Here is a 23,065-nt window from a genome sequence, read left to right as displayed (position 1 = left end):
TTAAAAATTAATTTAAAAAGCAGCTGAGAAGGCTTTATAAGAAAAATTTAATAATCAGACAATCTTTTTTAAAAATGGGAGTGTCTACTCCATTCTGCTTCAGCAGAGATGACAGTTCCCTCAATATTTCCCTTGTTGAGGTCTCTTGAATCACCCAATCCTTTCTGCAATAATTTGAGTGTTGAATACTGTTCAAGTGCCTTGTCAAGACACATCACACGAAACATTTCATACTTTTTTTGTTTCAATAAAGCCTGTTCTTTCATTCAGAATTTCAGTACTGATGTAGTTAAAAAACACACTTCCTTTGCCATCAGCAAAACATTTATTTTTCTCCTTGGCGGCCTGACGGATTGACTGGCTATCTGAGTACCCCACCTGAATTATAATAGATGTGGGATTCTCTCATCTGCCAGGTTTCCCACTGAAGATGTGGTAGGTCTTGACAGTGTTTTATACAGTCTTGCCAGAAAACACATTCTGGTGGCTCTAATTTTCTAGCTCTTCTATTTCGTTAGTTTAGACAATTATGTTCCTTTCATGTACCCCACACATTAATAGGGTACCTCTATCACATGGTCTAAGCAAGATTTTCCTGAATGTTTGAAAACTCGGTGAATGTTCTGTTGTCCCAGAGAGCACACTGGGTTTCTGCCTGTAGGCTTATAAGACTCCAAGCAGTGCAATTTGATATTGTTTGTACAAGCACCACAGAATTATCACAAATATGAACATTTTTTTCCCCCAAGAAAAAAAAAGTTTAATCTTTCACAAAGCACGCGAATTAATTAAAGAAAGAAAAAAGAAAAATCATCCTTCATTCTTCCAGCATTTTAACTGTAAGAACTCAATAGAACTTGATTTGAAAAAAAATTAACAACTATGAAATTTTAAAAAACACCATGATACCTTTTAAAATATAGAAAGGCCAGGGTTTTTTAGTCATTGTTCTAGTTCAGAAATATCTAGTGCTCACAGCCTGTGCTCAGCATCGTTGTCTTCTGACACATTCCTTTGTCTACACTTCTACTGATTCCCTGGATTTATACTGATTTCTCAAATCCCTTCTGCAAAATAATTCTGAAGTCACAGGTTGTATCACACTGGAGTATATTTCCAGGATATGCTTGGTACTCTATTTAATTGAACTTCATTTAATTTAATTTAAATTATTTTCATAACATTTAGGGAATCCATAGGAGCCAAAAAACACGGCTGCTTTATATCAGCCTCTCAAGAGGCCTACATTAACCTGAGTTTTAAAACAATGCATACTAGCTAAAAAGGAGCAATAACAATTGCTTCCTGTATAGCAAAGTAACACTCTATGAAATGATCAAATACCTTTCTAGAAAGGCTAGCCGATGCAGACTTAAAGAGCAGTCATAATTATTGCCTTAGAAGCACTTGATGCAGCAATAAACACATTACCATGAATGCCATATATAATGCAGTTACTTTAGTAGCAGTGTTACTTAAGTAACTTTAAGTATGCCTTTGTCATCCAAATGTGAGCAGAAGAAACAACACTTAGAGCAAAAGCTCAATTTAATATCATTGGCATTATTCAAATGATTTGAAAATGGCAATACTCAGAAAAAGGGTGAATAGATGGAAGATGGACAAAGAGAAAAGAGAAAATCGCAAAGAGAAAAGGAGAACTTTGAAACTTAATATATTTAGCAATAATTAACTAGGCATTTTCTGCCCACCTCTGTATCATAATGTAGTATGAAAACAAATCTTCGTCTATGCCTGGTTTCAAATTCTTAGACAGATATATCTATATATGTATACATAGACCTACATACACATACACTCACACAAATTAAATCTTATGATCTTCTTTGTCTCTTTTATGAATATGGCCATAGACCCCTTCAGTTAATGCTTTTAATTCCAATGTTACACGTCTCCACCTGTCTTCTTTCCACACAGGCAGAGTAATGTAAGGGCTTTTAGGTAAAAGTTACCAAATTCCAGCTTACGCAGAGGGCAGAATAAGAGTCTAGCAAGAGCTGCCCCTCAAACACTGGGCTTGGTGTCCCTCTAAAGTGCAAAATTACTTTCTCATAGATGGACACTGTCTATTAATTATCATTCCTGAAGGTAAACATCACATGCCAGCATGCGGAAGTTCAAAACTGGTAAATCGTAAGCAGGTTATGATACCGGATAATAGGATAACATTCAAGCTAAACCTCCTGCTTCATTTCAGAAAAAAATGCATTTGGTCAAAATCTAGGATGTGACCACTTCCTCTAGTGAGCTGTGCATTCATCTGTGGGAAGATTTAGGCTTCCACCAAAGGGCTGGACAATTTTCATAAGGGTTTCCTTTTCCTCTGGACATATACGGAGTCCAAATACTTTTACAGAGACATAAGAACAAATGACCTTCTGACTCCATTGTTCAACATGAGTCATGCGTAGCTTGGAATAGTTAGAATGAGTCATATATCGCTTTCAGCAGAGTTTGTCGAGAGTAGTGCTTTGCATACAAACACACTGATTCATCTGGAGAAATTCACTTCACAAGAAACTATTTTATTTAGGAAATTTCATATGATCTGTGTCTAGCTACTTTAATAAATAAACAAACAAACAAAAAAAGAATTACTTCATTGAACATTTGAATCTGTGACAGTTTGATAAAGTTATTTCACCACTGAAGGGGATGTCTGTGCATCAGAGTTTCTTGGGTTTTTTTGCAATGATCATAAGCACACACACAAAGAATCAAATTTGATGAGAAAATCATCCTGCCTTTTATGTTTATGTCACCAGATAATATTCTGGTGACTGGCCAAGCAAAAGAAGATAAAATTGCGCAAAGCATTCAGGGTTTGCTGTGAAAGCACGAGCTGTAATAAAACACTATATGATGCATTGTGGCTTTCCATCAGACGCCGACTAGTTAGACCCGATGGTCAGTTTTTGACCTATGACTATTGGCAGGGCAACTCTCTGACCCTTTGTGGAGACACAAATCAAGGCTCTCCAGTTTAAAACCAAGAGCACCAATGGCAAGTGATGGGTAAACCCTTCATTATTCGCTAGGGTTCAATGGGTGTCTCGGGAGGGTCTGGTAGGTACACATTTGGGAGTTTTGGGCACCGAATGGTCTCTATCAGTCTCTTGCTTTATTCCAGACCCTGTGGCAATGCAGTATCACTAGGGCTTTCAAAGGAGGATGGTAAGAAACTGCAGATGATTGACTCTCCATATTCCGACCTCCTGAATAAGGCCAACATCTGCGTACACCAAGTTAGCACTGCACCAGCAGTACTGAGCGCTGATCCATTCACCTGCATTGTCAGCTTCCAGTACATATTATATTTTCAGCTGATTCTAAGGGTTTGGGGTTTTTTGACATTGCCAACATATATAGTAGGCTGAACCAGAAATTTGTGGGAGATTTGCCTTGTTCTCCATTGCTATGGCCCGTGATAGAGGTGCATGCCACTACCAGCATCCCAGGAGGAGAGGCAGCCTACTCTGTGCTCAGCGAGCAGGGCAGCGCTTGCAGCCATAAGTATAAAGCTCTTTTTCAATTACTTCAGTTGTTTCCATACTAGGGTTGGCTGGGAATATTTGTGCTGATGTTATTTGGGGCTAGCGGTTTGCAGCACCCATGAAACTTCACCCATGCTCACGTGAACTTACAAAACAGTGAAAACACGGACACCATAGTGCCGGAAAGTTCCTGAAAAAATCTTCCCTTCCTATAGACTCCCAGAGCTCCTTTGCTTAGGAATTTTATGAGATGGCTTTATTTTTTTGCTGTGTGCCGCATGCAAGCCTGGAAGCACCTGCTGGGGGTTAGACGGTAATGTGTCTCCAATGCAGCCCCCCACTTTGCTACACAGGGCACCCCGACCCCGTTTGCAGAGATCACTGTTTGCTGCCCCGCTCCTTTGAACCCCCTCACAGGAGCGACTCTCACTTCTTTTCAGGCGTTTTTGCTGCCAGTACAAATTACTTGTGCGCCAGATCAGGAGAGGTCCTGTTTAAATTATTTACTGTCACACACCAGCTAGCAGCGGCAAGGCTCTCCAGTAAATCCCCATGCTTCTTCATTGCCAGCCTATTCTCAGTCCAGTAGCAGGATGCCAACGTCAGTTTTAGCTTACTTTTCGTTTTCGTTCCGTGGCCTTTAATGTCTTATCCATACGTTTATTAGCACTGCCTTCTACACGTCCCTTTTACGGCGCCTATTCTGAGTGCACATCAGTACCCTTTCCAAGTGATGTACGTGGATGTAGCATGGCTTTGTATCCTACCGTAATAATTTTCTGCAGGCAGAAAACACAATTACTACATAAATACAGGAGGTGAGAGGAATAAAACTTTGTTCCTTATGGGCCAAATGCACAAGGCAATGTTTCTACAGAGATTTTCTTAGAGATAAGAAGCAAAAGTAATTTGAGGACTACTGCCCATAGAGCATCGTCACCCACAGAGAGGAAGCCACACGTTAAATTTTTATGTTGATGGCAAACTTTTATTCTGGAAACAGTGTCCTAATAAAATAATACTTCTCCTTACAATTAGCCTTCTACCTGTGCCAGAATATACAGGGGTCCTAAAATCAAGGTTTCTAACTGCTTATGAGATTCATCTGCATAGGACCTTACAGTATAAGTGTCTTTCCATTTATTAAAATAATATTTTTTTCACATTCTTGTTTTTACTATTGAATACAACATTGTGAAAAAACCCTCTCTAGTCCTACAACACTTACATAAAAATGATTTTTGATTGCTATTAATTCATTTATCAAAAAAAAGTACAAAAGAAATTTTTGGTCTCATGGGAAATTATAATAGTATAATGTAAGACTAGTGATTTAAAAGGACCATTTCATGTGGACAAAATTCTAAATTTTTAATGGAAATATTAAATATGATAAATCATTATTTCAAGTTACAATATTTTATACAGAATATTTCATAAAAGTTAAGAATTTCTCTCAAGTAATGTCAGAATGAAAACAAAACAAAACTTTTTTTTTTTTAACCTTAAGAGAATTCATTTTCAAAATTAACAAGAAAATGAAAGGATAAGTTATTCTTCATTTCCTGCAAACCAGTGTATTAGTAAAAACACTCTGGAGCTTTCTGAACAGTGTTTTTGTTCATTAGGATTTGATTTATTGCAACACATTGCATGTGTTAAAGTTTTCTGATTTAAAACTCCAGCATTTACCATTGATTAATACAGCATACGATAAAAAGCTTTTGCATTTCCAGTTAAGGTTGGCACAGAAAGACTACTAAGGCAACGTGGTGTCCTTCCTAAGGGCGACTTTGCCTGTTTAGAGTCCAGAGTTTGCCTTACCCAGCTCTGTCACCCCTGTCCATATTGCTCACAAGTGTTGTTCTGTGGATAGCTTAAAGTATAGTTGGATACAGCTTGGGAAGAAAAGTAGTCAACAAGTTGAAATTCTTGAAGTTGAGTGAAACTCTTATTTATTTTTTTGTTAATTGGTTTTTTTGTGAGACAGGGTCTCCTAAATCCTAGATTCCTTTAAAAAAAAAAAATAAATCCCTTTTTTGTTTAATTAGCAGTAAGATTTACGACAAGCTTGCAAAGGTTAGACTAGCCTGTTCCTTTCTGAGGCCATTAAGTTTGAGCGGTAAAGCTGTTATCCCACCTCTTGCTCATTTTAGAAAACCAGAACCAGTGACCTGCTGTTTTAACTTTCACCTGAACGAAACTAACGCCTCCCCATCCCCAAACATACTCTAGTAGCAAAACACCACCTCACTGTTAATCTTTGATAAGATGTTTTCTTGAGGAAATAAAGCCACAGATTATTTTCTTTTCCCCTTCAAGAGCACAAATTATAAATACCATTCACCAAGCCATGACAGTTTCTCTAAATTTCTGTGAACCTTACTCTTTTCTACATTTGTGTTATTTCTTCATATTACCAGCACTCCTTTAATCTGCTGTTCACATTCTCATCCAGACAGTCCCCAAACTGAAGTGGGATCTATGGTAAGATATACACTCAGCTTCTCTAGCACATGACATCCACACTATTTTTAACACTTCTGATTGGAGAAGGCTGAATTAGTTATCTGAGAGAGTTTTCTTTTTTTGATTGATGTAGTCATTTAATTGGCATTTTTGCATATTATTTTTTTTTAAATCACAAATTAAATATATTTCCCAATACTTTCTGACCAAGGTATGGTGAAATGCCAAGATTTAGAGAGTAGGATTTTAAGTTTTCCTTCCTTCCAACCTGTTTAGCCATTTATCCTTGGACTAAATGGGTGAAAAATCCTTCCAAAATGGCAAAGTGGCAAGGCAGGGGAAAATGAAGTTTATATTCTTGTTACTCGATCAACTTGGACTGCTCCAGTGAAACAGTTTCCCATGGCAAAATGTTGATTTATTAAATGCAGAATGTTCCACTAGAATGTGATTTAAAGAAAATTATTATCTGCCAGCTCATCTGCTCTGGCAGGCTGAAGGAAAAGCAGGCAGTTTGAAGAATATTAAAAAAAAAAAATTCCAAAAGATCATAATTAAATGTAGCTTTGGAATTGCTGATCTTCCAGAAATTAAAAAATGCAAATAATTCACACTCTGCTGAGAGACTTTTTTAATATGAGAATATCCCAGGAAATGGGTATGTCAGGTTTTTACTGCCTCTTCATTTTATGTAAAAGCCAGAATTATTAATGTAACTTTTATGTTACATATTAAACCCAAAATAGCAACATTTAAGCATTTTCTAAAAGTTGTCTCAATATTATACTTGAACTGCCTCCATTGAATCAGACTGAATCAAAGTCATGGGATTCAAGGCCCTATGCTTTTCACCCCAAAACATCAGACCTTCAAGTAAAGGCTGTATAAAGAATGGTTGAATTCACGTTTTTGACAGCATCCCGTATTTGCTCACCTTCCCCAAAACTCATGAAATATTGGCTCTTAAAGCTGTCAGTGATTCTTGAAAGCACAAGTGCTTTTTTTTTTTTTTTGAGGTCCAATTGTTTTAACAGGGTAGATCTCAATCTAATTTTCCATTCCCTGGGTTTTTTAACTCCTCAGAAGTCTGTAGGTCCGTACGTTAGCCTGCTTGCTGATAGTGTAGATACAAAGCCCACATCAGGATCGGTTTAGTTAATGGAAGTTTTGATATTGAGTTCAATGTCGAGGGGGGTTGGCCTCAAAAATATTCTCTGGAAGAGCAGCTCTGACCATGATCTCAGGGCTCTGGGGTGCCTGGGTGCTCCCCCCACCCTCTCTCCTATAGCCATAGGCGCAGATAAAATAGCTAGAAGCAAAGACGACGGCCCAGACCCCCTACCTCTGCCTGGTTTGGTGCCGTGAACGTGCCAGGAGAAAAGAAAGGTGGGAATCCTCAATGGGAAAGGGGCTGCAAGATGCCACGGGCAGCAGGTTGTACCAGGGCAAAAGCAAAGTGGCGAAGAACAGAAGGACAAGGGATGAGGATCAAAGCGGACCCTGGATCAGGGCTATGCTCTCTCCATTTTTCTAGTCGTATTTAATCCCCAAGGGCTATAAAGACTGACGACCTCCTTTGTAATAATATTTACTGTGGGTTTTTCAACAAATTAGCACAAATGTTTGGAAATTAGTTGAATATACATGGATAAATAAGCATTAATCTATATGTATCTATAATTAATAGAGACTAAATACTCTATAATCTTATTAATTTAGGAAATCTTTAATGGAGCTCCAGGCGTAAGTGTGAGCTGCTGAGTCTACGCTCTACATGGTTAATAATAATAATAATGCATTTCTTTTTTAAAAAATAGGTTCAGCTGCAGAATGTGAATTCTTTAATAAAAAAGCTCTGCGTGTGTCTTCCTAGTAACATATTCCAAGATTTATGTGCATCATAAACAAATATGTCTGTGGTATTATAAAGTGTAATTCCACTGTATTTGTTATTAGGAAAGGGAATAAGGTTTCCCATATGCTTTCACTATTATTTCTCTTGTAACTGGGAACATGCTGCCAGTACGTTATCAGGAAATAAAAGCTACCCATCACTGCTGTAAATATGGCAAGGTGGGTGTTACAGAGCAGCTCTGTATTAAAGACCCGAGGGGATTTACTCTCAGCCTTCAGGCAGCAGGTACCTTTCAAAGCTCAGCAGCAAAAGGCAAAGCCTCAGCCTAGTGACACCTTGTCATTTGTCTGCTTAATATAAGGAAACATTTTGAGTCAACAATACACACATTGATTTCAGGAGTTTAGGATGACACTAAAGGGAGGTTTAGGCATTTTCAGCATCTCGGCTGGGACTTGGATGTAAAATTACTTGTGCTCAACTTACTCTTTGTCTCTCCTTTCAAGATTTCGTGAGGGCTGGGGTCAGAAGAAACTCCCTTCTCTTCCCTCCTGTGTTGATAGTTGATACTACAGTGGACTAAGCCATAGGGGGAAAGAAACTGTCTTTAGAAAAGGGCGTTTATTACTCTTTTACGATTATTGTCATGGTTTATGCTGGGGGCATGGCCAACAAGCCCCTGTATGTTGCACTGGGCATTCTCCAAAGGCAATAAATAAAGTCCATCCATTGACATGAGGGTACAGCAGGGCAGCGCAGTGCTGGCCAGGCTAGAGTAAAATCACTTGAAACTGTTTAACTGACTAAATATGTTTGGGGAAAAATTTTGGCTGAATCATGTACTTTCATAAGTACTTGTCCTCGCTTTCCTGCGTTGCTATGTTGGGCGATATTCTGTGCTATGCCAGTGTAAGAGGACCAGCTTGTAAATGTGAAACGATATATATAGACACAGGTATGTGCCTGTAGATCTACATGTATGCAAAAGGCTGGAAAGAGCTCACTGTAGGACAGTTAAAGCCAGTCTTCTAATATTCTTCTGACATTAAACTGATCAAATCCAGCTGATATTTGTCATATAGAAATATCCTGGGTTTAACAACCTCAGTGGCTGGTTGCTGGTGCTATAGCCTCAGACAGCAAAGGTTTGAGGTATGCTAAACGCCAGCAGAGGAGAAAGGGGGCAAAGAAGGGGGAATGCAGAGCCCATTCCTTGAGGAATAAGGAAGATTTCCCACAGTGGAAAAATACCACCTATCTTTTAGCTATTTCTCATCTTACAGTTGCAAATTCTTTTCAGGATTTCAGTGTGCGCCTTCTCAAACAATCTCATTTGGGTAGCAGAGCATTAGCCAAGTAAAACCTATCAGAACAATCCAGTATTTATGATTTTTAAACAGCTATTCCCATATAAAATCAAACTATGGCACTCCCCTACAGCTAGGAGAGTAATAGAACCTCTCACTTCAGAAATGAGTGGAAATTTAGTGTAACACCTATAATTAAAAGGTTGATACTTTGGTGAACATGTTTTTCTCAGTTTAATGATCCTAAGTTACATGGATTCATACTTTACACCACAAGTAGCTACACAGTTTTCAACAGGAATATTTAGAGAGAAAAGTACTACCTATAATGACTAAGATCAAAAGCAATTAGATTTAAAAGTTAACTGGCTCAGTAATCCACCTTCTGCCTGTCACCAAAATGCATGTGAATGGCTTTGAACAAGGAATATTTTCAAGCAAAAACCAAAACAAATATCCCCCCCAACCTTCCTGTGCATCTTTTGTTTTCTGAGATAATACTATGCAAGCATTTAAGATGCTGGTGAGCTTAGCTTTCTTCACTGTTCCTAAGTGCTAGAAACTTATTCACCATATAGATTGACAGCTGGTGTTCTCATATATGTGCCAACAGAGAAAAACCAAAAATTTCCACCATTGTGAGACTTATGAAAGGCTCACAAATATTAGAAACACTGATTTTTACTGTATTATTATTGTCATCAGACATTATTATGCTTGGAAGACATACCCTTCTTCTAGGGTGTGGGCTGAATCTTTCACCAAAAATTATTCCCTGTGGAAGGCTCTATATACCACAGGAATGTGTTCCATACAAATTACAAGTTGTGGAAAAGTATAAGAAATTTCAAAATTATGTTCCCATTCTCTTCCAAGCAGCCAAGAAAACATGTCATAAAACACATCAGTAAACACTCTCTGATTAAAAAATGCTTGCTAGAAATGTTTACTCTCCCTTCCAAATAATTCACTTTGTGTACTTACGGCACAGCACAGAATTCGCCCTCTGTAATTTACAAAATCAGGGATGAGGAGCTTGAAGAGAGCACCAGCATACCTTTCTAACAGGGAATACTTCACAGATGCATGATGCTTGGGGAAATTCAATGCATTCCAATACCAAAAAAGGTTGTTTGTCAGAAGCAGTTTTAGAAGCCCTGGGGATAAGTTGTCCCTGTCACGAATGATTTAGCAGTATCTAGAAAGGGATGAGCTCCATCAGACGGTAGGGAATTCACCCAAAACCTCTTTTTCTCTCTCGTGGCTGAAATTCCCTGCCAGATCTCCCACTGATGGGGTGAGGGAGCAGCTACTGTCCTTGCTCAGGGTCTTTTCCAGAGCCTGGCGAGCCAGCTGGTCCTCTTCTCTTCTGAGGGGGCTTGAGACAGGCTGGCATGCCACGAGCTCCTACACAAGTTTAAGCTGGGAAGGTCAGAGGGGACCATTGGGATAATTTGGCGTGACAGCCTAAATAACACAGGGCATAGAAACTCAGCCAGCAATCTGGGCATCCAGCTTCATCTGTCACAACCAGCAGAAGCCTGGACTTATCTGCTGCCCCTGGATCTGCCTTGGGTTGTGGTGCCAGGTAGAAGGGCTTCCTGTTATCAGAAGTTTCCTTCCTAGGAACTCACTGGAAGGGCTGAAAGTCTTCATACATTTCGACAAATACGTCGTACCTCTTCAATTTCTCAAGGGTGGAGGTTTGAGGGGTTTTTTCAAGTCTCTAATCCTGAGTGATCTGAAGGGCAATACTTCAGTTTTGTTCTAAGTATAATTTTCCCGCTTTTTAGAAAGGTGTGATGATACTTTTTAACCATACATCTATGACCTGAAGCATTTCCTCTGGTTCTTAGGGAGAGTTGTTCTCAATTTTACCTAAAATTACTTAGTTTTATGAAAAACTAACCTACCAGAACCTCTGAAATAGTTGATTTCAAATTTGTCAGCCTCATTTGGTGATCTGGCTTGACTGTATTGGAGAACATACTGGCCTTTGATGTTTCTATTCAAGAGAATTGAGTAGAAACTTACCATGGGCATTGCCATTTAGCTTTGCATCTTCCAGCTTCCTTCTCTGGGCAACTTACTATGCTGTCTTCAAGCTGGGAAGCATAATAAAGCAGTGGTAAGCAGGAGGATTTTCTTGGATGGAGGGATTTTGAACATGTCCTGGAGGACAAGACAGGCTTTATCTCCCTCTACTTTAAACTTGAAGGACATAGGGTGGCAGAAGCAGTCTGACCTCTGGTAAAAGAGATGAGTGTGGTGTAAAGCATGAACATTTGCCTTGCAATTCCTTTTTCATTTTGCAGAAACTTCCAATTCCAGTTAACAAACACGATCAACACACTGAAGTCCCTAGATAATGCAAGACAGCATCACGAAGGAGGAAAAGGGGTCAAAAAAGTTGAGCTCTGCTAGACAAGTATCAAACATCTCAAAAATATTAAAAACCAACATTAATCCTAGTGATTTTTAAAGCACATCCTTACCTGTCAAGACTTTGCAAACTCCAGTTTTCAGAATAACTGAAAACATGGAAGTCTCCACAGCTCCACCAGAGAAAGCTGGGTGATAGGAATTTCCTAGCAAGCCATCCTTTTATTCAAGAACAAAGAAAAATGTTGCGCATAGACTTCTGCAAGCCTACTTAATTTTAGGGACTCAAGTTCTAGCACAGTTACACTCTTTACAGACTGCAGCCAGATGTCTAATTGCAATCCACTGAGGATAAAAAGGAACCTATAAAAGCAGACAGATCAATTAAATACAGTTTGGGCTTTCTGTAAAACAGAAGCATTCCTAGATCATTGGAAGTAAGTGCAAAGGAGACTGTGTGGTATGGGTACGTTACCTGTAACTCGGTTGAGAAATATTCCACAATAATGTAAAAGACAGCCCTTTCTTAATCTTAAGGCATTTTTTTACTTTGCCCAAAAAGAATGCCAGAAAACGGTTTTATCACTTTGCTGCAAGGTACGCCCTCACTTACAGTACAACTTAGTGTGACTTTTTCTACCTGTTCAGGATCTACTCTCCTCTCCCCCCTGCACAGTGAAAAAGATGGGCAAGGCTAGACAGGGAAAGGACAACGACTGCCATCTGTCTTCTTACTTCCACCCATCTCCAAAGCTTCTGGGGGCACCTCAGCACAACCATCGGTGCTTATGGAGTCCACAGGGACTTGGGGTTTTGTAGCTGCTGGCAGAAGGCAGAAGTGCTGTGCCTGCCCCGGCAGCCACTCTGTGCTGCCCAGGGAACTGGTTGAGTCACCGTCCCTGAAAGTATTTGAAAGACGTGTAGACGTGGCATTTAGGGACATGGTTTAGAGGTGGACTTGGCAGCGTTAGGGTCATGGTTGGACTCGATCTTCGGGGTCTTTTCCAACCTAAATGATTCTATGATGCTTCTCGGTACGCCATTAACTTAGACTCCCGTGTTTCTGATTTTTACAGGGAGGGTGGGCAATGGACAGACTTGCAAATGGGAAAAGAATAACAGACCACAGACACAGCTGGTGTATAGGTGCTAGAAGTTATGTGAAAAGTATATAGAAATCATCTGAATGAATGATTTGAGATTCCCATTACATAATTTAGAAGGGGTTATAAAGAAAAATAGCAATTAATGGTAAGAAAGACAACAAAATTGGAAAAGTCTGCACACTGAGTGTATGAGTTTAAAAATATCTGTTTACAGACAAGAAAATGCTGAGGGGATCCACGTTTCTGCTCTGTCCTTCTGCATTTGGATATTTTGGACGTTGCCATTTTTTACCACTGACAGCAAGAACAGAGGAATTACTAACTGCTGTGGTTTCCTTGTTCCCCCTCCCAGGCCAAAAGCTTTAGAAGCTCTTCATTTAAACATATGGAGGTACCCTCTTAAAGCCACTAGTTATATCCATCATCACGCAAACATGCCCATTCTGAAAACCGAAAGACAGACCTGAATTTTTAATATATCACCTCTGTTCCAATCTCTCCTTTATGATTCAATGTGTGTTTAAAAAAAAGCTTAATTGCACCACAAAACGTATACATCGGTTAGTTTTTAAGCAATAAATTTGAAGTAGAAATTTGAGATTGCTGGTAGGAGTTCAGAATTTTGAGATAAATATCCATGATGAGAATTTTAAGGAATTTTTATTTTTATGACAAGTATACCCAAGTAAATGATTTCCAAGGGCAGTAAAGAAGCAGAAAACCACTCTGATTAAACCTTAGTACATCCAAATCCATAAATTAAAGAAGATAAAGAAGATAGCCTCCATTAGTCCAGCCCTTAAATAATTTATAACAACTGAGTGCCCACCTATAACAGGTTGGGGGGGTTGTGTAGCTGGGGATTTTTTTGCTTAAAGAAGCAATTCTGAACAAACAAGAAACAAAAGGAAGAAAGATAGCATATGCAACTAAAAGAAAATGCAGTTGGTAATGTTACTTGTCCTTTACTATATATTTGTATTGCCAAGGAAGGGGAGACTTTGATCTCTTTTTGGCACGGCGCAAACATTACTTGAGAAGAATTTTAAACACCAGTCTCTGTATTTTACTATTAGTGATATGCAGCACAATGACTGACACCAATACAGTTTGCTGCAACAGGATCACGATCGCTGAACATGAATTTTTTATTAACGTACTATTTTAAATCTTGACATTGTCCCTTTAAAGCCCCAAGATGCTTTTCCCAGTTCATTACTTATTTTAGGGTTTTTTTTGGTGATTGAACAGAGCTGGATGATGGTTCTGCCTCTGCCTTTCTGGCCTCTCTCATGTGAGCACTCCAACAGAATTACAGACGGACAAACCCCACCTGCTTCACATAGCTGTGGATACAGGGCAAGATGCAAGAAGCATCTTTCCTTGTACTGGCCAAGCAGAATTGCAGCCATAGGGAGCAAAGGAGCTGGGGCTTTTTGCTCTTTAGAGACCACACAGCCTCTGACAGGAGTAGAAAACAGCAGGAAACAGTGTAAGGCTGTACTTGGTGCTCCCCAGGCAGCAGCCAGAAAAATTATCAGACTGCAAAGAGAAACAGCCTTCATCTCCGTGAAGGGTTGGGGCATTCGCCTTGTCAGGGGAAAGGCTCTCATGGCACACCACCCAGTGGGGCTGGCTGCCTCCGTGCTGGGGGAAACAGGGACCAGCTCCTTCTCCAAACTGTCATTCCAAGCCTGCATTGGGGGAGAAACCAGGAGAAACCAGCTTAGCCCTGGGGCAGCATCCCGCAGCTGAGACCTGCCATGAACTCAGAAGTCTGAGGTGGGAGAGTACGGGACCCCAGTTCAGAGGTAGATCCAGACACAAGATAATTAAACCATTATGTCCAAGGCGGAGAACGAACCAGCAGACAAAGTTGCAGGCTCAACCTGTTTCTCAGACGAGCATCTCTTAATGAGGGGCCGCCCTTACTGACTCTGCTTGGAGGCAACAAAACCATTGCAGCTGAACAGATTAGAAGAGGGAGATAGTGGGGAAATCTCACACTTCAGCATATTTTCCAGCATGGTCTGCAACAACAGGAGGGGAGAAAGGTTGATGGACATTACGTAGATTCTTCAGTTCCTTCCCAGAAAGCTGAGCTATTACTACAGCTGCTAAATTCTGGCTCAAATGCTGAAATTGCTGTCACATTACAAACAAGGAAGAAGGGGCCATGCCCTTGCAAGGACACCATACCTGACTTGTAATCTCATTCAGAGAGCAAAATACTTACCACAGTTTTCCGTTGAGTGGGCCGGTGGCCTGGGAGAAGATGCGAGTCCTCTATAAATTAGACTAAGCGTTCCTGATCATGATGTTTGTTTTAAAAACTGGACCAAAAATCCTTCACCTACAGCTGGCAGATTACCTCCTCCCGATTCCGAAGCCTGAATAGCCTTTCTTCGAGAGACTTCTTTTGCTGAAAATGCTTAAGATTTGAAAAATCAGAGTTGATAAGAAATAGGCTCTAAGCCCTTTCACTGCCCTGCTGAAAGAGCCACCGGTTTCTGTCCCTGCTGCATGCAACCTGCAGGGACGGAGCTTGGTCAGCAGCCACAGGGAATCACCGCCCGTTCTCACCTTGGGCATGTGCTGGTTTATCCCTTTTCCAGGATTTGTCAGCAAGATTTGGTTAGTATTCCTAAAAAAATCCTTCAGAATCAGTCGTGATTTATATTAAAGACCCTCAGTGATTTCCCAAATAGGCGGTAAATCCTTTCAGCGATTAACACTGACACAGAGGAGCAATCACGTCTGGCGGGTAACCACTGCAGCGATACCCTGCTCCAATGGTATCGGGAGCAGGATCTGTGGCTGCTCACTGCCTAATGCCTTTGACCTTCCCCAGCCAGCTAATGCTGGAGAATTGGAAGCAATTGCATTTACTTATCTATGCGGTCCTGGTTAAAATAGACCCTACTTTTGATTAATGCTCTTTATTTTTATTCATCCTTTTTGCCCTGATAGACTGTCCCCTTGCTCTTCACTTGAGCTTTTGGTTGTTAGATCTTTCTAACAAGTACAAGATGGATAGCTATGATTCTTTCTTCCAAGAAGAGAGACTGAACAATTGCCACGGCCATTTATTTGCCTGCACCCGCACATGTGCAGTTGGCCAAGGTGCTCTCTCACTGCCAGGATATCTGTGTCACTATCATAGCATCATCTCCCCTATAGTACTTAACCAAAACCCACCCTCTGAGTTCTCAAGTGATATTATTAACCAGTTAGTCATGAGTAGCTAGTAAATTTGGTGCAATATCCCCCCATTCATCTCATTCAGCTATATCTGGCTGAACTTTTACTGGAACAGATGCATTCCTCTGTGCTGAATTAAATGCAGTTAGACTCCTGACGGTTTTCTGACTTTAGGACAGAGTTACAAAATAGCAGCAGAGGTAGATCTGATAAATTAGGTATTCCACTCATAAAGGAAAAATAAATTCTTCTGTTTGCAATAAACATATTACATATGAGTGCAAAACATGACTTTTTTCTCACTCCACATAAACCCACATATCCTCTCAGACCTCACACTAAGACAGCTACTCGAGGGAAATGCTGAACAGACTCAAGTAATAGCTCCATAATAAAAAATAGATCTGCAGACAGAGCTGGCTGTGTTCAGACCTTCCTATTAATTATTTATATGGCACTACAGATTAGCATAGTACTTCACCGAAATAAATACAAAAAGAAGTGAAGTCCCATATCTCAGGAAGGCAGGGCAATGGCCAAAGCCCTGCTTGGCTCCCTGGATGCGGCGAACGGTCTGCAGCCATCGCTGGGTATTACACCGTTTGTATAACGCACTGGGTGAAAAGCGTCTGAAGAGGGAAAGTAAATCTGCGAGGGTTGACAGTTGCCCATTGATCCGGGACCCGGTTAACAGCTATTCAAATCAGTTTTGGCATAGGGTAAATAGTATAAGTGATTTCAAAATCCCATTAAGGATTTGACTAACTTTAACCCCTAAACTCCTTTTTAGCCAGTAAGTCAATAGTGTGAATTCTTTATAATTCCTACATTATAGTATCAAAGAATTTTCTGTTAAAATTCTGTTATAAGCACGTGAAGTGGGCCGAAATCCTCACCACACAGAAATCAATGACTCAGCTTCATTGGATTTATAAATTCTTCACTGAACCGTGTTTCAAGAAGGGCAGCTACAGCCGGTTTGATTGTCCCCCTTACGGCAGAAACCTGTGCTCCAAACCAAAAGCTGAAACTAAGGAACCTGGAGTCCTGGTCTTGCAGTGACCCTGCCAGTGATGTCAGGCTAGCCATGACTTTTTTTTAAATTCAGTTTTCCTATCAGAAAAACAGTGTCTAGCCATTTCACACCGTCCTTATGATGGTTACTGTGATTATTACTATTTCATGGTAATCCTATGAAGATTGCATTGGCTTTGAAGATTGCCAAGACCACATCAGGCATTGTCAGATTTTTTTCCTAGCATAGATTTCAGGGAAGGAGCAAGAGTGGGAAGAGGCAATCAAAAATCACATCCTGACAGCAGCTGCTTGCAGTGGAAAGAAACATTGCAGAAAGTATTCTTTGCTTTTTCTCTCTACAAATTTTCAGCTGGAAATCAAGAGCTAAACTGGTACTTTGTAGTCCTCCATCTTTCCACAGACTACCAGGAAATTGCTGTACAGAACAGCTTGGGAATGAACCTCCGGGCTATATAACTGCAAAAGCATTAAGGACAGATGTTAAGGACAAAAATGAATAAATGCATTAAAAGACTTCTTGCTATTAATAATAAGTATGTACCATAGAAGCCTGAGAAAACCATCTTGAAGTGGAAAATACAGGGAACATTTTCATCAAATCTTAAAATAATTTTAGTTGGAAGGAACTTCTGGAGGTGATCTAGTCTGAGCCTCTGCTCAAAGCAAAGGTAACTTCAAAGTTAGATCAGATTATATCTTAAAGGGCAGAGATTCCCCAGCCCCTCTGGGCAACCTGTCCCAGGCAAAAATCCTGCTTACTAGGCCGTGTATATGAATATCATGTATAGAAAGCTTGAATGTAAAGAATGTCTACATTTATATATTTGCACAGTTTTTATATCTACAGTACATATAAAAAAATAGTAATATGCACATAGTGAGCATATATATATATTATGCACACACACGCAAAAGAAAAAAAACCACCTGCAGCAGAGGAACCACCCACTACCCAGCACTAGGATCCATTCCCAAATATATGACTTTGAGTAATGGCAAGTTAGCCCATTTTTGACAAGATTCTCAGTCATATCCCTCAGATGGTGATGGGGCAACATAACCTTGGCCATGTAACCCTGGGATGCCAAACACTGGTACATCCTCCCGCACCAGAAGCGCTTCCTCAAATGAGTCTGTGGAAATAAAATAATTCATGATGACAGCAAATTATAGAAACACTGAAAAGCAGAAATAGCTAACTCCCCCTTCTTCCCTTGATCTCCTTCCAAACTGCGTGAAGAACTATATCCTTTCTCATCCACCCTCCACATTGTGCAGTCCTCATGGACAGGCTATGTAGAAACTTGGGATTGTGTTTCCTTGGGCAGCTCTACCTAGTAGAGGAGGAGGAGGAGTAGTGCTGGTGGTGGAGGCTAGGGACCCTGGGCACTGTGACTACAGAGATCCTTGCCACAGAGACAGGAACCTCCAAGACCTTGAAGTTTGATAGTTCCCAAAATTCACATTCGCAATATTGCCTCTGGAAGACCACATGTATGACTGGGAGCCCAAATAAAACGTTGGGCTTCTTGTTCCACATCGGCATAATGTTGAGTCCTGCAAATCTTGGGTCCCTCCTAGGCTTCTTCTGATGCTCTCAGACATGTTCAGCAACTTCCGGGAAGGTCCCTGAAACACCTGCAAAAGTCAGGAATTTGGTTCAGTTTTGCAGAAATAATGTTTAGAGCTGTTATAAGGACATTTTGACTTGTTTTCATGCTAAACAATGCCTATGTTTCACAAACTGTTAGGATTTTCCTCCAAAACCAGAGTTTAAGTTTTCACCAGCTGTTCTCATAGACACCGGTCTCTTCTTTCCCAAATACCCCTCCTGTCTTTAACACTATTAACTGTGATGCAAGCAGCTTCTCGAAAGAGGCACACAAACCAATGTTTGTTAGCCTGCCTTTAAGATGGTGACCAGGTATAAAATGTTAGATGAAGGACAAGGATCTGTGTATTAATTCCTGTAATTAATCCTTTTTTAGTTTGACTAACGTTTCTGCCCTGTATTTTCAAAAGAAAGGTATCACCAATCCCTTTTACATGCATTTGCGCACACACACAAACACACGGTTGCGTATACCTCTGTCTCACTACAAACAGCTTGATCACATTTGCCTCACTTTCCCCGATAAGAAATATTAGTTTTTGTTGGCTCAATTAATCTGGCATCTGTCCTCTGCACGCTATAAATCATTGCACATGCAAAGAAGGGCTCATGCTTTAGCAGTTTTATTGATCCACACAGACCTTTGGGTTAGGAGTAAAGCCTCTTTAATTACTTTGGCTGACTTTCAGGTTTGGGGTTTTTTTTTTTCCAATGTCTTGGGAAGACTAGTACCACGTTTTAATGTTGTTATCACTTAGCTTAGATTTAGAGTTTTAGTCCCCAGAGAAACACCTTCTACCTCAGCCTGACTTGCCCATGCTTGGCATCAAAATCAGAAAAAGTCATTCTTTTACCTTCTCTAAGGATTTGATAACCTCTACACTTTCCTTAGCCAGAGGTGTTTTGACCTTTAATTAAAAGGAAAATTTGTTGTCTTCCATTCAGAAGGCAGCAAATAATGAACTCATTAAAATGAGGTTAGTGTTCAGGCCTTAGAGCAGTAAGAGCCGAAGTCTCATTAGCAGCTAACAATCCAGAACATAGCACATAAATATACCTAATATAGCAGAGCAAAATGCCTTGGTGCATTAAATTTGAGCAGAATCAAATGTTTACAGTCAATGATGTCTGGGGCATGAAGTTTTAATGTACTTAATAAAGGAAAGCAAATTACTTCCTATTAGGCATGAAATGTTACTGCAGAAATTGCCCCAAAAAGTTTATTATGTAAATGGAGGATAGAGTTATAATTAACAAGGACATAGCAGGAAAATATCACTTCTTCTTAATAGATGCACCAATTACAAAGAATAAAGACACAGCAGCTTCAAATCTAAAAAAAGGTAATTATATGGATTAATGTAAAAGACTGCTGAATGTAAACGCAATATAAAGAAGAAACTGTGTCTTGTGGATGTCACAGAGAGAAGCCTCACTGACAAAGCAAAGAATCAATAAAATGAAACTTGGGAGTTTTGAGAGATTCCAGGCAAATATTTGAAATTTGTATTTGAAAGACCAGCTTGGATTACCTTAAAACAAAAAAACAAACAAACAACAAAAAAAAAACAGCACACTTGCTCAGCCTGGCAATGAGGCATGCCTGTTTGTCCATGTGCAGGTGTGCTCCACGGTTCTTTCCTTGGAGAACGATAGTTATTTAACATCATCTATTTAACTGTCCAAAAATAAAACAACACTGAGTTCCAGCTGTTGCTTTACCACACCCCTATGAGTTCAATGGGGAATGCTAATTGTATTTTCACATGCAAGTAGATTTCCTTCACTTACAGTTCTTCTAAGCCCCAGTACTCAGAGGAAAAAAAAAGGTAATCCCACTGACCCTGAGGAAAAGACACACACTGGCAGAAAGAACTTAAATACCATGGTCAGACGAAATATCCAGGAGAAAAATCTTCTCTACAAAACAAGATTTGTCATGCTTTTTTTTTTTTTAATCCACATTCCTCTACATGAATTTGCCTTCTGCTGAAGTTGTGGGTAGTGCCTACCATTTCTCCCTCAGTGAAGGCAGCAAAGTCCCCAGGTCAGCATGCAATGGGGACAGGGATGGGACTGGGGCGGGACTGGGACAGGTAAGCCCACGGGGAAGGAGGGCTGCCAAGAGAAACTGGGGACACCATGGCAGAACCAGGCAGAGCGTGAATAGCTGTGTTTGCACGTGGCCTCGGGTAGGATCTCCAGCTGTTAAAATTCAATAGCCCTTCTCCATCCTGCAAAACCCTGCGAAATAAAATAGATACCTCCCATCTCATGGGGATGCCACGGATGCACAGCTCCTCCATCCAGGCGCTGGAGAGCCAGAGGGCTGCGCCAGCAGCGGTGTTTGCAGCTCTCCTCACAAACGGGCAAACACGCGGGGGTTCGCCCACCCACCCACCCAGGAGAGGGCCAGAAGGGTGATGGAAGAAAGTTGTCTGCCCTCCTGCCACAGCACTTCCCTAGGCTGCCTGCTGTTAAGGTCTGTACCTACAGGAGACAAAAGTTCTCCTTATTTGCCGTGCAAAACTACCAGCGAAGGCAGTACGAGTCATTGGCAATTTTGTTTGAATATATATTTATTAAAAATAAGGCAGGCCCTAATCACCTAAACAGAAATCGGTTTTTTATATTAATGATGCGGAAAACGTTAACCTCCACCTCTACAAACAGGCAAGTAGTGACAAAATAAGTTTGGACTGGCTTCTCTGACAATATCTTCTTAGTGTTAAAATTAGGTGGGGCCACAAAAATGAAGTTTAGCTGCATATTATATAAATTAATATGCATATATGGAAATTGCCATTTAAAAAAGTCTTTAGGACCAAGGCAAATCCAGTTTGAGTGACAGATTTGCCCTTTAGACAGAGAAAAATGCTTGACACACTGCAGGTTACAGGATTTACATCTTAATCCTCACTCTGTGTTTTTAATGAGACCTCACTGGGCTGGAAGGCTTCTGCCTATCCTGCAGTGCTGTCATCTTATTGAGACATGAGTGTGAGGGGAAATCAGAAGGAAAAACTGAAGTGATAGAATGATGTTTGTTTCCTGTACCTTCTTATGCTATATGTTAAGTGATAATCATTTCTCAAGATGTTCTTTCCTCAAAGGAAAATTGAATTGATTTTGCTCAGCCCATCAGTCTTTCTCAACATATATAAAATGCTCTAGATAGCTTGTAAAATTATGTTCTAAAATATAATGACTCAGATTCTATGCTTGTGACTTTAATGGTGTCAATTTAGTGTCAGTTTTTACCAACTGGGGATTTTCCTCAGTGTCTTAGCTAACAGTGGTGTTGATCTCTAAGGTTTTACATTTTAGTGAACATTTAGTTGTTATATATTATGTAAATATAGTCTCACATGTGAATTGTCACAGGATTGAAATAACCAACTTATTAAATGTCTGGCAAGGTAGGCTGGAAACCATACTGCTATCTTAATATTTAATGCTAAAGCACAAGATTTACTGTCATTAGACTATTTTCCTTTAGCGAGGAAAGGAATTTGCTTGGTAACTGTTGTAGCCGACAACCACTATCTTTGTTTTACATCTTTCTTAACACCCAATAAATGTTTCTATCTAAAAAATGAAGGCAGATGCACACAGTCTGACAATCTTCTGTATTACACTCCCAAGCTGCCTGGCATCTGAATGATGCCTCTGTAGAACATGGCTGTTAGCAAATGATGATTCCGAAGAGGTTTGCGCTCCAACATGCACGGTGCCCAAATATCGGTGTAATTAGGAGTGAGGCAGTAACTTTAAGAAGTTAATGTCCTACAGCAAATGCTGACGGTAGCTGACAGCACCTCCCAACCCATCGCAGTGCGAAGGAAATAGGACATCGTGAGACTACAAAAACCTGACCTGCTTAGTTCAGCTTCGCTCTGGACTAGGATTGCACAGGCCATCAGTCTGCATCTCAGCTGCTTAGAACCTGGTTTCATCATTTATGCTGGACTGGCGATACTTTTGGTTTATGGTCACAAGTAAAGCTGCTTGTTGTTGTTGTTTTTTAAATTAGACCAGTGGGTTGAGCAAAAAACGTGAAACTATTTTCCTGTAATGTTAAGTGAAATTACTAATGACCATAAAAAAAAAGTAATTTTTTCAAATGAAAGGAAACATTAGCTGGACTCGGACTGCATGTAAAACACTGCATTCATTTTGTCTTTGAACTGTGCAAGAACATGAACATTCGATCAATAGAAATGTTATTAATAGATAATGGTAAAAGTTCTCAAGAGCCACATAATGGAGACACAGAAAATTGATGAAAATAGAGCTTGTAACCCATTCACCATTGACAAGACCAATAGGGAGATAAGTGCACTACCCATTTCACATATGTAGCATGTCCAAATTACATGGGCAGGTGATTGAAAGTGGGCAGGTATCTGTGCAGCGAGGACTATCTTTAGAAGCAGGGTAGAGTTAACAACTAACAGTAGATGTAGATAGCTCATGCGGGCTGAACCATCTTTTTCTTTCTGTAGTGGCTGGAAGTACATCCAAGAAAAAACAGATAGGTGACCAAGACTACACCTATTTCTTCTATAAGCATTACACTT

General features: G+C 40.1%; 1 protein-coding gene across 4 annotated transcripts in view; it reads left to right on the top strand.

Moving 5' to 3' along the window:
• LOC126044922 (bifunctional heparan sulfate N-deacetylase/N-sulfotransferase 4) overlaps positions 1-23,065 on the top strand; it is a 107,325-nt gene that overhangs the window by 23,189 nt on the left and 61,071 nt on the right. The window lies entirely within an intron of this gene.

This window comes from Accipiter gentilis, chromosome 12 (genome assembly GCF_929443795.1).
Source record: "Accipiter gentilis chromosome 12, bAccGen1.1, whole genome shotgun sequence".
NCBI classification, from domain to species: Eukaryota; Metazoa; Chordata; class Aves; order Accipitriformes; family Accipitridae; genus Astur; species Astur gentilis.
The sequence above is the reverse complement of the archived record's forward strand: the minus strand, read 5'-3'. Positions and strand labels throughout refer to the sequence as shown.